The sequence below is a fragment of the Rattus norvegicus genome, chromosome 5 (assembly GCF_021556685.1).
Source record: "Rattus norvegicus strain SHRSP/BbbUtx chromosome 5, alternate assembly SHRSP_T2T, whole genome shotgun sequence".
Taxonomy (NCBI): Eukaryota; Metazoa; Chordata; class Mammalia; order Rodentia; family Muridae; genus Rattus; species Rattus norvegicus.
The window spans coordinates 37130518-37146301 of record NC_141538.1 but is presented as its reverse complement, the minus strand read 5'-3'; positions in this window follow the sequence as shown (position 1 = coordinate 37146301).

Genomic DNA, 15784 nt, shown 5'->3' with positions numbered 1-15784 from the left:
AAGTTTTCAGTCTTGTTCTCTACTCCCTAATACCTAATCAGAAAAACAAAAACAAAAACATTTTAAACCCACATCTAATAGATGACTAATATCTAAAATATACAAGAAGCCAAGAAACCAAGCAACAAAACAACCCAATCAGAAAAATGGGCATAGAACTAAACAGAGGATTCACAGCAGAGGAATCTAAATGGCTGAGAAGTACTTAAAGAAATGTTCACAGTCCTTTGTCATCAAGAAAAGGCAAATCAAAGGACCCTGAGATTCAACCTTATACTAATCAGAATGGCTAAGAGCAAAAACTCAGGCAACAGCACACACTGGCTAGGATATGGAGGAAGAGGAACACTCCTCCATTGCTGGTGGGATTGCACACTGGTACAATCACTCTGGAAATCAATCTAGAGGTTGCTTGGAAAATTAGAAATAGATCTACCTGAAGACTCAGCTGTACCACTCTCACGCATATACCCAAAAGACGCCCCATAATGCCACAGGGGCACACATTCCACTACGTTCATAGCAGTCTTATTTGCTGGAAACAACCCAGATGTCCCACAACTGAAGAATGTATACAGAAAATGTGCTTCATCTACATAATAGAATACTACTCAGATATTAAGAATGAGGACATCATGAGTTTTGCAGGCAAATGGATGGAACTAGGAAATATGCTGAGTAAGGTAACTCAGATCCAAAAGGACATGCATAGTATGTACTCACTAATAAATGGATATTAGAAAAACAAGAACAAGACTGGAGAGATCATCAGTGACTCAAGGAATGGTCATTCAGAGCCTGACACACATGTGACCCATATACCTACAGTCACCAAAACTAGATAAGATTGATGAAGCCAAAAAATGCATGTGGAAAGGGACTGGATATAGATTTTTCCTGAGAGACACATCCAGAGCATATCCAATACAGAGGTCAATGCTAGCCGCAAAACACCAAACTAAGAATAGGACCCCCTTAGGGGGAATTAGAGGAAGGATTGAAAGAGCTGAAGGAGCTTGCAAACCCCATAAAAACAACAATGCCAACCAACCAGAGCTTCGAGGGACTAAACCACGACCGAAAGACTATACATGGACTGACCCAGGGCTCCAACTGCATATGTAGCAGAGAATACCCTTGTTGGGGCACCAGTGGAAGGAAACGCCCTTGGTCCTGTCAAGGTTGAACCCCCAGTGCAGGGGAATATCGGGGAGGGCAATAAGGGGGATGTATAGGGGGAATACTTGTGGGGGGAGGGGCAGGGAAGGGAATGGAGGCTTATGGACAAGAAACTGGGAAGGGGAATGACCTTTGAAATGTAAGTAAAGAAATATATAATAAAAAAAATTTAAAAAATAAGTACAGAATACCCAGGGTACAATCCACAGAACTCAAGAAGGCTAACAAGCTGAAGGGGCCAAGTGAGGAAGACTCAGAATCAATCCCACTTGGGAGGGAGAAAAAAGCAATCACAAGAGTGGAGAAGGGAAGTAGGGACCTGGGTGGGAAAAGGAACAGGGAGTGGAAGAGGAGCACACATATTTCTAACTAACAGATATGACATAACAGGAAAGATTTCAGCATTGCAGTTCTTACATATTTTTTAGGCATTGCTTCCATCTTGTTTTTTTTTAACTCTTTGGTATCATCAATTAAAGAAAAATGTACATGCCAATATTACCTGTCTCAGTTACTTTTCTATTGCTGAAAACAGACATAATGCCCGAAGTGACCTACATTTATTGGTACTTAGGGGACAGAGGGTTAGCACCCATGTTAATCATGATAGGCAACATGGATGCAGGCAGAAAGGCAATGCAGCAGTAGCTGAGACAGCACATCCTATCCACAAGCAGAGTTGGGAAGAAGAGGAGGGAGGAAGGGAGGGAGGGAGGGAGGGAGGGAGGGAGGGAGGGAAGGAGAGAGACAGAGAGACAGAGAGAGAGAGAGAGAGAGAGAGAGAGAGAGAGAGAGAGAGAGAGAGAGAGAGAGAGGTGTACTGGTAATGGAGTGGGTTTTTATAACCCTAAAGCCACCTGCAGTGACATACCTCCAAAAACCATAGCTCTGAATCCTTTACAACCAGTATACCAACTGGTGACCAGTCACTCAAATGGATGAGTTTATGGGGGCAATTCTCTTTCAAACTATCATGAGAGGAAATTCAGAAACAATGTAAATATGGGTACTATTTAATTCAACATATTATTATTTAATTCAATTATATGTTGTCCAATTTGCTTATTATTTCAAACTAAACATTATTTTGTTAGAGGAAGAATATTAAGCAAAACAATGAAAATCTATGTCCCATTTTCATCATTTCCTTTTCACTTTGGCTAAAATATTTCAAATGGAATTGAATAGATGTGCTTCATTGGACTATACCAGAATCAAATAAGTCCATGGAGCCTTTATGAACATAAAGTCGTGGTTTCATGACATCTGAGTTCAGCTAAGTTTATTGTCCTTACAATCAACTATTAACTGAATATCCCGCAATATCTAGTGAAACTAACCAATTAACATTTACATGGATGTATAAAATAATGTACCACTGATATATTTTTCTAGTTCCTGGTTCCCAGTTTCCCAGAAAAGAAAGAAGCAATTTAAGTAGTGTAGCAGTAATATTTCCTCTAGTACTTTATCCTCCTTTTTCTATAAGTAAGAAAGATAGTCTCAGCACACATGAAAGACAGGAGAAACCACAGATGTTGGTCATACTTTGTAGATGTGTTGTATGGCATTTTGTAAGGCTGAGAAATGTTCCAATGTATTTTAAGAATGTAAAAATAAAATGACTACATCTATGAGGTTAAAATAGTGTGTCAGTGACAATTTCAACATTTTTCTAAAACCACCAATATATCTAAAGTAGAAAGACAGGGAATACTAGTGTAGTCTTCTCTTAGTTTACTAATTCAGCAAATAGCTCAGTAAAGCCATGTACATATTTAGCTTTGTTATATCACTATTCACATACTGAGTCCTACATCTATATTATCTTAATCCTTGGCTGTGCTGCTTAACACATTGTTATGAGAAATGTTGATTTGGGATTAATAATTTTGATCTTATGCGGATGGATCAACCAAGTATTTTAGATATTGTGATGTGTGACTGTGATGAAATACCAGCAGCACTAAGTTATAAAGAGATAAAGGTTTTCTTAGTTCCTTTTGTTGTAGGTTAAAGTTCAGTATTTAAGAGTTACATTGTGGATGTATGTAAGAGAAAGAAGTCCCATGTTTAACAGAAAGGACAAAAGTTGTGGGGGTAAGAACAGACATTCTTGATGATAATGTCCCTGATTGAAGAAATATTCCACACCGTTGCTGGGTTAAGGCTACCCATTTATCTTCACCTTTCAAGAGTTCCACCAACTATATCAGTAGCCTAGTAATTGAGCTTTCATTCAAAATGGGTGCTTGGGGATACAAAAATCACAGGTAAATCACATAAAGCATTACCTTATCAGAATTGTTCAGTAATGTATTTGTGAAGATAGTGAAATGCTAATAAAAGACACTTATCATGGAGAAAGCATCAAAGATATGACAGAAAATAAATTTGACAGTCATTAATTTGCATATTACTTAAGGGCATGGGAAGGAAAAATAAGCATAATACAGCCAAAAAAAAGAAAGGAATAAAACATGCTTTGGACAGAGAATATCATAATATTACAAGCCAAAGACAATAAGCGCTTTACTAATCAGAAAGAATCCCCTTACATTATATACTGAAGAACATAAAAGAAGTTGTCAAGTTAAATTCGTTAATGTTGGTATATATCAACATACCCTCTAAGTATGCAGATAACTGCAAAGTTCCACTGTGTGAGAATCTATTCTTTAAAAATGTGGTACTCCATTTCTCCTCCTCCTCCTTTCCAGAACATGAAGCACTTTACAGACTTCTAAGCATCTCTGAGGTTATCATACATAATTTAAAGGGCTAAAAACCACTGAATGCTTTCTAGTAACCATCCCATTACTTTAAATTGACCTACGATGTCTCATTTATCCCAAGGGGGTCGGGGGGGGGAAGGGATCTGTTTTCAAAAGCCAGATTTTTCTTTCTTCAACAACAAAGGTGTGCTCTTCTTTCCTACTTGGCTAATTGCAAAGAAGCTGCCTTCGTCCATTAGGAAATGTGTTTTAATGTCCCGATGGAATTAATCAGGTTTGAAAGTTAGTAGTGTCCAAGAAAAGGTTTAAAAAAATAGCCTCAAAGAAATTAAGACAGAAAAAAAAATCATTTCTGCCCCAAAAATGTCATGGTTTATTTATACATGAATGCTGACTCAGGAAATTGTCATGTGGGTGAACTGCGATTAGTAGAAATCATTGCCAAGGGGAACTGAGGTTTATTTTATGTTTCCAATTTAAGTGATCATCATTTTATGATGTGTTCCCAGTGGATTCATAAATAAGTTTATCTTGATTGCATTTACCACACACAGGAAGCATTACCATGGGACTTTTTTTGGGTTTGATTTCTCAAATTCTAAACCACAAGATACTTGGAGGTTTATGCCTCATGGTTTCCTTGCAAATTCAATTAACTGTTTAATTTCAGGCTCCATGGTCTTAACTGACATCTTAATTATATGATTTTTAGACTTTTTTTATTATAAGTAGTAATTCTAGAAAACTTATGCTAAACCTTGGAATCTCAAGAGGTCAATAATTATTTCAACTTGAATTCTACAATACCTTGGTATGTTTCTCCTGATATCTCTGGGAAATATTTCGTATGTTTATATAATGGGCTATCTTTATTGATTCATAATATAAATATGTTATCAGAGCACCGTGTAAGATGCCTATGAGGCTGGATTTTAATTCTCAACGCAGAATTTCTTTGAGATACAGAAAATTTAATTGAGATACTGTCTACTTGATTTCAATCATCCATTCCCGAACCAAACATGTGCTGCAGCTATGTTATCATGGACTGTGTATCTCCTAATTTAGCACAACATTTGACCATCTAAAGTTCTTAAGCAAGAATAAATTATAAACAAGAAACCTAATGATAGGATACAAAGAAAATAATTAAATCATGTTTAGTTGGATAAAATTTGTATGTTATAAACTAGATATCACTTTTATGAGCAACCAGAGATCAAGAAGTAGTGAATGAAATGTGCCTGCTTTGTGCGCTGGGACATTATTAGTAAAGAAGAATGATTTTCTTTAATAGCTCACTAATTAATTTATTAGGTATAAGTTATTTAAAACTATATGACTACTTTGGTCATTACTAATGTCTCCTAAGTCATAAGTCTTATTGAGATTTTTTAAATGTTTATGTTTTTATAATTACAATGATTAAACAGTGAGAGCAAAGCAGGTAAGAAAAACGTGGTTGTTCTCCATAAAAATAAAAGTATTATTTTAACCTAAACAAGATTACAATCATTGTTATAAAAAGCAAGGCACATGTAATTCACAATAAGAGTGAACAATAAACTAAAGCTATTTGTACAAGTAAATTTAATAGGACTTAAAGAGAATTGCTTCCATAATAACCACCTTTATTAAAACTGTCCTGAGTCCACTGATTATTTAGTAACACTTACTGTAATATCTAGTATATATTTTTATAGACCTCAAATAAAGTTGGTCAAATTGATTTTTCCTGTGAACAAATAAAAATGTACTATTTTATCATTCCATATTGCCAATTAAAGATTAAAGAGTAGCATTGCTTTGCATTTTTTTTCTTTGTCAGTTTATACCTACACAGTTTTACAACCGTTGGAAGTATGAAATCTATTAGAAAGAAAATGAATTTACTTTGTTTGTAATATAATCTGCACAGTGGCTTTTGTAATTCTGAAATCACATAATTCTAAATTCACTATTCACAACGTATTAAAAGTCTTAGAAATTAATTCCTGAATCAGTGAAGTCATGACACATATCCACTCATGAAAATACTAAGAAATGTAATTTAATTTACTGAAGAAGATTAAGGGACTGAGAAAATATTGAGATCTTTTGTCTGTGGGGAAAACTCCTAAGTAGATTTTAGATATATTTTCTGTATAAGTGTTTTGTTATAGGTATGAGTGTTTGCCTACATGTCTGTCAGTGTACTTCATGTGAGTCTCCTGCTCAAATAGGTCAGAAGAAGGTTGCAAATGCCTTAGAACTTGAGTTACTGTTGGTTGTGAACCAATTTTGATGCTTAGAACCAAACCTGTGTCGTCTGCAAAAGCAACAAGTGTATTTTGTTGTTGTTGTTGTTGTTGTTGTTGTTGTTGTTGTTGTTGTGCCATGTCTCCAGTCACATGCTCCCCATAAAATAGTTTATATTATCAATTTTTACTGTAGCTAAGGAACTTGAATATTTTTTTAAAAATCTCAGCCATTTGTGTTTCTTATTTTGAGAATTCTACAACTCTACTTAGTTTCATGTATCTATTCATCTATTATTTATAAACATGAAATAAGATCATAACCCAATTAATACTACTAAAATTGACTCATTGTGGTGGCAGTGCACATTCTGCTACAATATTCTGGGTTCCTGAATGAAAGACAGAAGCACACACACACACACACACACACACACACACACACACACACACACACAAACTTTATATTTTGATATGCCTTAAACAGATCAATAGCTGGGGCACTTCATACCTCCAAGTGGCTGACGTACCCTCCTGAGTTATTATTACTTACTAAAATCTATATTCCATCTTTGCTGCCATGGATCAAGACCTCCAGCTTCCTTGGCTGCATTCCATGTCACCTACATGATGATTATCTCTGTCTTCTGCATGTCTTAGGCTTCATGGCTCTCTTCCTTCCCCAGGATGGCAGCTATTTCTCTCCTTCTCCCTCAGTCCCTTGCCCAGGACTAAGCGCCCTGCCTCTGTCTCTCTGCCCAACCATTAGCGGCTGGCAACTTTATTTACCAATCAAAACCAACTGGGGGCAGGGTTCCCTCAGTTACTTAAGTGTGGACATGCAGATTATTATGCAATTTGGGGGATTGGATTAACACAATACAAGTGCCATTAGACCAAATCCACAACACCTATGGCATTTTCCATATTTATAATGTTATTTTTCCCTTTCCTTCCATGTTGCTTCCCTTCCCATTCTCCAGAGAAACTTCCTAGTGGTTTTTTTTTTTTTATTGCCCAACTTGTACACTGTTATTTCCCTTTTAAAAGCTCCTTCTCCCTACATCCCCTATATTGATCCCTGTTTACTTTCCTCATTTCTGGGGTTACTCACTTCTAAAAGCATCAGAACTACAAACCACACATGAAAGACAACATGTGATATTGTATTTCTGGTTCTTATTTAGCTTTGTCAGTATTTACCTTGTACTTCTACCATTTAACTGGAAGTTCATGATTTCCTTTTCTTACTGATGAATATACTTCCAGTATGCCTGCGTAGCACATTTTCCTGTTTATTCATGAGTTGGCAGTCATTTAGGTTATTATCACCTCCCTGCTACTGTGAAGGATTAGCAATGAGCATGGTTGAACAAGTATCTGTGATAGGATGTCATGTCCCTGGAACATATGACCAGGATAGCAATACATCAATGTCATATTGTAGATCAATTTTCATCTCATTGGAAAAGGCTAGAACAGTTTATAATCTCATCAAGAGTGATCAATATTTTCTCTTTCCTGGCATCATTTCCAACATCGTTTTCTTGATCTTGCTGCATAGAATTAACCATTAACTTCTAACAGCAGTTCTCAATCTGTGGGTCACAACAGCTTTGGGGGTTAAAAGACCCTTTCACAATTTATAATAGTAGGAACATTGCAGTTATAAAGTATCAATGAAATAATTTGATGTTTGAGGTCACCACAACATGAAAAACTGTATTAATGGGTCACAGCAATAGGTAGGTTGAAAAACACTGCTAGGAGATCAAACTATCTGTGAAATTTTCTTCTTTAGTGATAAGGTTCATCTACCTTTAGTGCGTAGGTACAACCAATAATTTAATATAAATCTTTTGTAGGTTAAATATAGATTGTCTGTGGTAGGTTAATATATTTGAACACTTGTTCCTCAGCTGGTAGTGCAGTTTAGACAACTTTAGGAAGTGAAGTCTTCTTGGCGCAAGTATATCACTGAGGATGGATTTCAAATTTAATAGCTTTGACCCAGTGGTCATCATGTCTCCACTCTCTCTGTGTTATAAAATGTGATCAGTCTGCTTCCTATCTCCAGGGTGGTCTCACACCAGTGCTGTTGTGCCTGCCCTGCAATGATAGACTGTATGTTTTATAAACTTCTATGGCAAAGTACACTATTTCTTCTTAGGTTGATTTTCTCATGGATTCTATCAAAGAAATAGAAAAGTAACCAAGACAGAAATCATTTAAGACATTTGCATATAAAAGTAAATTTTGAGATATTTCTCACGGCAAAATAGCTATATTAACAATGGTATATTATATATGCTAAAACTGAATATGAAATTTTAAGTATTGCTGAAAATTGATAAGGTTGCAGTTGAAGAATAGCTCAGTAGTTAAAAGCACTTACTGGTCTTCCAGAGATCTTGAGTTTGGTACCAAGTACCACATGGTAACTAGTAACTGTCTGTACTTATATATGCAATAGATTAGATGATCAGGGAGTTAAATCAATGAAATAGAACTGAAGACCCAGAAATGAATCATACACTTATAGACATTTGATCTTTGACAAAGGAGCTAAAACCATCCAGTGAGAAAAAAATAGCATTTCCAACAAATGGTGCTGGTTCAACTGGAGGTCAACATGTAGAAGAATTCAAATTGATCCATTCTTAACTTCTTGCACAAAGCTCAAGACCAAGTGGATCAAGGACCTCCACATAAAACCAGATACACAGAAACTAATAAAAGAGAAAGTGGAGAAAAGCCTCAACCACTTGGGCTCAGGGGAATAATTCCTGAACAGAACACAAATGGCTTATGCAATGATATCAAGAATCAACAAATGGGATCTCATAAAATTGCAAAGCTTCTGTAAGGCAAAGGACACTGTCATTAGGACAAAACTGCAACCAACAGATTGGGAAACATCTTTACCAATCCTACACCTGATAGAGGGCTAGTATCCATTATATGCAAAGAACCCAATCAGGTAGACTCCAGAGAATCAAATAACCCTATTTAAAAATGGAGTTCACAGCTAAACAAAGAATTCTCACCAATATTAAATGGCTGAGAAGCACCTAAAGAAATGTTCATCATCCTTAGTCATCAGAGAAACACAAGTCAAAACAAACATGAGATTCTATCTCACATAAGTCAGAATGGCTAAGGTCAAAAACTCAGGTGACCACAGATCCTGGCAAGAATATGGATAAAGAGGAACACTTCTCCATTGTTGGTGGGATTGCAGACTGGTAAAACCATTCTGGAAATCAGTCTGGAGGTTCCTCAGAAAATTGGACATTGTACTACCTGAGAACCCAGCTATACTACTTCCAGGCACATATCCAAAATATGCCCCAACATACAAAAAAGACACGTGCTCCACTATGTTCATCGCAGCCTTATTCATAATAGCCAGAATCTGGAAAGAACCCAGATGCTCTTCAATAGAGGAGTGGATTAAAAAAATGTGGTACATCTACACAATGGAGTACTACTCAGAAATCAAAAACAGTGATTCATGAAATTCATAGGCAAATGGATGGAACTAGAAAGTATCATCCTGAGTGAGGTAACCCAATCACAAAAGAACACACATGGTAGGCTTTCACTGATAAGTGGATATTAGCCTAAAAGCTCAGAATACCTATGATACAATTTACAGACCACAAGAATCTCAAGAAGAAGGAAGACCAAAGTGTGGCTTCAGTCCTTCATAAACAGGGAAACAAAAATACTCACAGAAGAAAAGACAGAGACAAACTATGGAACAGAGACTGAAGGAAAGGCTATGAAGAGACTACCCCTCCTGGGGATTCATCCCATATACAGTCACCAAACCCAGACAGTATTGCAGATGCCAATTAGTGCCTGCTGACAGGAGCCTGATATAGCTATCTCTTGGGAGGATGGATGCCTGGGGGAGGCACACTTTTAGAAGCAGGGGGAGGAGAGATGGGAGAGCGGATTTCTGGACGGCAAACACGGAAATGGCATAACATTTGAAACATAAATTAAAAAATCCAATAAAAATTATAAGAAAACAATAGAAGTAAAATAATTAATCATCAAAAGGTGTTACAAAATTTACATGTTCAAGACTAGGTGTCTTAAAATCACAACTTGCACTACTACTTGAAATTATACTCTGAGTGAAGGAAAATCAATCTAGATGAAAATAGAATTAAAATATTTTTAGTTATTCAAATTCTTCAAACCTGAGAAGTATCTTGTCAGGTAGAAATAGCTATAGACACAGAAAGAAACAAAGAGTTAACATTGTTGAGGGGCCTAAGTGTTTTTTCAGTCCAAATGTTTTCTTCCCTCAAATGCTACCCTATGTTTTAGGACATACTGTGTTCCTAATTTAAGTTTTTAATTATTTTAATTTAATTATTTAAGTTTACTTTTATATTGTTCCTACTATGTCTCATGTGAATACTGTATTAGAGTCAGAGGACAGAAAAAAAAACCAAATTCATATCATATGGGCTGTTGAAAACTGATATGAACTGGGATTTCTACCTTATGAACTCTGCCAACTTAATATCCTAAAAGTTGCGTTTCAGTCAACTGATGGTCATCCTTCCAATCCTCGGACTGACAAATCCTAGTACCATGGTATGATCAAAGCAATACAAACAAACATAGACAAAAAAAACGGCCTTTTCGAATACAAAATTCAATATTGGGCCAGTAGGAGAAATAAAGGATAAAGGTTCACACCACAAACAAAACTGTTCTTGTCTTTTATGTTAATTATTTATGGTCAAAAGTATTAACTTGGTGGTCATGGAAGATAATTAAAATGTAGAAAACCAAGACAAAATTATTTTAAATGTGTTTTATTTTGTTTATGAGTCATTTGTTACCCACGTCAATGACATTGCTGGGGTTTTTTTGTGTGTGTGTCATCAAAATCTACAGAAAGTAACTAATTATTATCTTGTACTAATTGAAATGGTAAAATATCAGCAGATAGCATCAGAAATCTTTAATTGAATTTTCCACATTTTGCTGAAATTTGTTTGCTTGGTCCCCCAAATGTATTTGGAAAATGACTTAATTTATGACTTTTCTTTGATAATCTGTAACTAATAACATCTCCTCTAAGCACTTTATACTGGAACATCTTTTGGAATAAGTTGAATTTACATTTTCTTGCCAAGGTCACTGATGTTTAGATTTAGAGTAAATTACCTTTTATTCTTTTTGAAGTGTGGGATCTATTTTTGCCTAAATGGATTTACTCCTTCTTTCAACATAGCAGAGTGATTATCGGCTATTAATTAAGCATCTTCTGATGAAGAAAATGTACATTTATTATTTGTACAGGAAACAAAGAGAAGGCAACACTTAAGCAGCTAAGTTCTCAAGGTGTCTGTTGATTATGGCAGATTCTTTGGGAAACACTGACGCCCCAGTTACAGGCACTCCTTTGTCTAGCCCCAACATTTATACAGAGAGCCACAGCATGTAAATGATGGCCAGATCCATTGTCTCCATCTGCCTGTGTACAGTTTCTCCTTTCCATAATGCTAGCAGTGACTTTGACATCTGTAGTAATCAGGATTCTCTAGAGTCACAGAACATATCTTTATATAGCAAGGGATTCTGCTCTGATGACTTACAATCTGTAGTCTAACTCCCCAAGGGTGGTCATCTGTGAAGGGAAGTCCAAGAATCTAGTAGTTGCTCAGTCACAAAGGACTAGTTGTTCCAGCCAGTCTTCTATAGACGTAGATCCCAACAGATTTGCTGGCAAGTAAATGCAAGCAGGCAAAGAAGAATAAATATTCCTTCTTCCAATGTCCTTATGTAAGTCTCCAGCAGAAAGTGGAACCCAGATTAAATGTGTGAACCACCATGCTGGATCTGGGACTTGTTTGTCCCAGGTTGACCTTGAACTAAGAGTCTATCTCCTTTCCTTAGTGTCCTGAGATTTAAGGTGTGTATTACCTTGCCTGGGCCTAAGCTTTACAGAACCACTATGCCTCAAGAACTCCATACAAAGATCCAGGTCAGAAATTTGTGTCTCCCAGCCTCAAGATCTGGATCACAGGTGAGCCTTCCAATTCTGGATTGTAGTTCATTCCAGATATAGTCAATTATATAATTATATAATGGAATAGCCATTACTACATATTTTTGTCTGTTTAATTTTATTCTCTTTCAATTCCTCAGGTTAGATTTTTGTCCTTGTTATATTTATTAAAATAGTTCACAAAGAATTGCCAGTATTTTTAAGATGAAATTACACTTTTATTTCTTAAAAAATTAACAAATATTCTTTGGAAAATGTAAAATGAAATGAAAATCATGAAAGAATATTAAGGATTTTTATGCTAAAATGTAAAATGTTGCTACATTTATTTCAGTACATATTAATTCACAGCTAATCAGAGAAAATAGCCTTATGGACCCTATTTTCATACTTCTTTAACATCTAAGCTGCAGTAGAAGGAACTTAAAGGCAATAGCTTATAAAATACAACTATCATATAGTTGTTACTATAGTTATAATAATAGTTGATACTATTATATCCCCATTTTATGTGAGATAATGGGGAAACAGTATTTTTGTTGACAATTCATAGTGATATGAACAGAGTTTAAAGAGTTTTTCTTGACATATATCTATGAACAAGAACATTGCCAAGGTAATGATGATAGTTACACTGTTCCTTGGTTAAAAAAAAATTGCATTTAAAACATATACAATCATGACTTCTAGAGGCTTCAAACTATACCAGTTTTGGGAGCGGTCCTGAAGCTCATTCAGACAAACTAGTTTCAGTTTCCTGAATTCACATGGATTCTCATAATAATATGCAACTCCAGGTTAAGATGTCAGCTCTCTTTTGGTAGGCAAAGACACAAATGTGGTATATATGCAAGCCAAACACTTGTACATATAAAATAAACATAAAAATGGATTGATCAAGACATCCTGAGGCCACAGGAAAGACTGCCACTTCTACATCTCTTGGTCCACATCTCTGGTCCAAGGGGAAACTGCACAGTGCCTCTTCACACAGCACCGTTGGTACCCGTGGTTCTGGACTGCGCCCAGGACTGAACTGATCCAACCAAACAGATCCCTGTACCCAAATCCTGTCGGGGAAAGAGATGGCACCTCAGAAGTTTGGATACTCCTGAGAAGTCAGAGGAGAATACCCATTGCCCCCAGCCCAGACTCAAGAGAGAATCAAGTAGTGCCAACTGTGCCTGTGGGGTGCAAGGACCTACACGAGCAATCAGGGGGTGGATCCTTTGATACCTGACCATGCCTAGAACTGGAAGACAGTCTCCAGAAGTGCCACTGCAGCTGAGAGCAGAGCACCTGTTCTCAGGAAAGGTTGAAAGAAAACAGGAAAACAGTTCTACAAGAGTGCTGACACACAGGCCTACAGCAGGGTCAAGTCACACTCAGAAACAGCAAGGCAAGCAAACATAAGAGACAACACAATGGCTTGAGGCAAGTGCAGGAACCTAAGCAACAGAAACCAAGACTACATCATCAGAGCCCAATTCTCCCATCAAAGAAAATACTGGACATTTAAATGCACCAGAAAAGCAAGATTTAGATTTGAAATCACATTTGTTGATAAGGATGGAGTACTTTAAGAAAGACATAAAAGACTCCCTTAGAGAAATGCAGGGAAATGAAAGTAAACAAGTAGAAGCCCTTAGAGAGGAAACACAAAAATCCCTGAAAGAACTACAGGAAAACACAAACAGGTGAAGGAATTTAAATTGGAAATAGAAACAATGAAGAAAGCACAAAGGGAGACAAACCTGGATATAAAAAAACAAAGGAAGAGACAAAGAGCCATAGATACAAGCATCACCAACACAATACAAGAGATAGAAAAGAGAATCTCAGGTGCAGAAGATACCATAGAAAACACCGACACAACTGTCAAAGAAAATGTAAAATGCAAAAAAGATCTAGCCCAAAACATATAGGAAATCCAGGAAACAACTAGAATATCAAACCTAAGGATAATAGGTACAGAAGAAAGTGAAGACTCCCAACTTAAAGGCCCAGTAAATATATTCAACAAAATTATAGAAGAAAACTTCCATAACCTAAAGAAAGAGATGCCCATAAACATACAAGAAGCATACAGAACTCCAAATAGATTGGACCAGAAGAGAAATTCCTCCTGTCACATGATACTTAAAACACTAAGTGCAAAAAACAAAGAGTATTAAAAGCAGTAAGGGAAGAAGGTCAAGTGACATATAAAGGCAGACCTATAAGAATTACACCAGACTTCTCACCAGAGACTATGAAAGCCAGAAGGTACTGGACAGATGTCATACAGACCCTAGGAGAACACAAATGCCAGCCCAAGTTACTATATCCAGCAAAACTTTCAATTAAAATAGATGGAGAAACCAAGATATTCCATGACAAAACCAAATATAAACAATATCTTTCTACAAATCCAGGCCTACAAATGATAATAGATGGAAAACTCCAACACAGGAGAGAAACTACACCATACAGAAAGCAAGAATATAATTTCCTTGCAATAAAACCAAAAGAGAGACAAACAATCATAATTCCACTTCTAACAACGAAAATAACAGGAAGAAACAATCACTATTCCTTAATATCTCTCAACATCAACGGACTCAATTCCCCAATAAAAAGACATAGACTAACAGAATGGCTAAGGAAAGAGGACCCAGCATTTTGCTGCATGCAGGAAGCACACCTCACAGAAAAAGACAGACACTACCTCAGAGTAAATGGCTGGAAAACAACTTTCCAAGCAAAAGGCCCAAAGAAACAACCTGGAGTTGCCATTCTAATATCGAATAAAATTGAATTTCAACCAAAAGTCATTAAAAAAGATAAGGAAGGACACTTCATATTTATCAAAGGAAAATTCCACTAAGATGAGGTCTCAATCCTAAATATCTATGCTCAAAATGCAAGGGCACCTACATTCATAAAAGAAACCTTACTAAAGCTCAAATCACACATTGCAATTCACAATATGGTAGTAGGAGATTTCAACAACCTACTCTCATCACTGACATGGAAACAGAAATTAAACACAGACATAGAGAAACTAACAGAAGTTATGAAACAAATGAATTTAACAGATATTTATAGAACATTCCATCCCAAATCAAAAGGATACACCTTCTTCTCTGCACCTCATGGAACCTTCTCCAAAATTGACCATGTAATTGGTCACAAAACAGGCCTCAACTTATATAGGTAGATAGAAATAATCCCATGCATCCTATCAGATCACCAAGCACTAAGAATGGCCTTAAATAACAAAAATAATGACAGAAACTCCACATATACATGGAAGTTGAACAATGCTTTACTCAGCGACAACTTAGTCAAAGAAGAAATAAAGCAAGTGAAGACTTCTTAGAATTTAATGAAAATTATGATAAAACATTCTCAAATTATGGGACACAATGAAATTAATACTAAGAGGAAAACTCATACCTCTGAGTGCCTGCAAAAAGAAACAGGAGAGAACTTATGTCAGCAGCTTAACAGCACACCTTAAAGTTCTAGAACAAAAAGAAATAAATAAACCGAAGAGGAGTAGAAGGCAGGAAATAATCCAACTCAGAGCTGAAGTCAACCAAGTAGAAACAAAA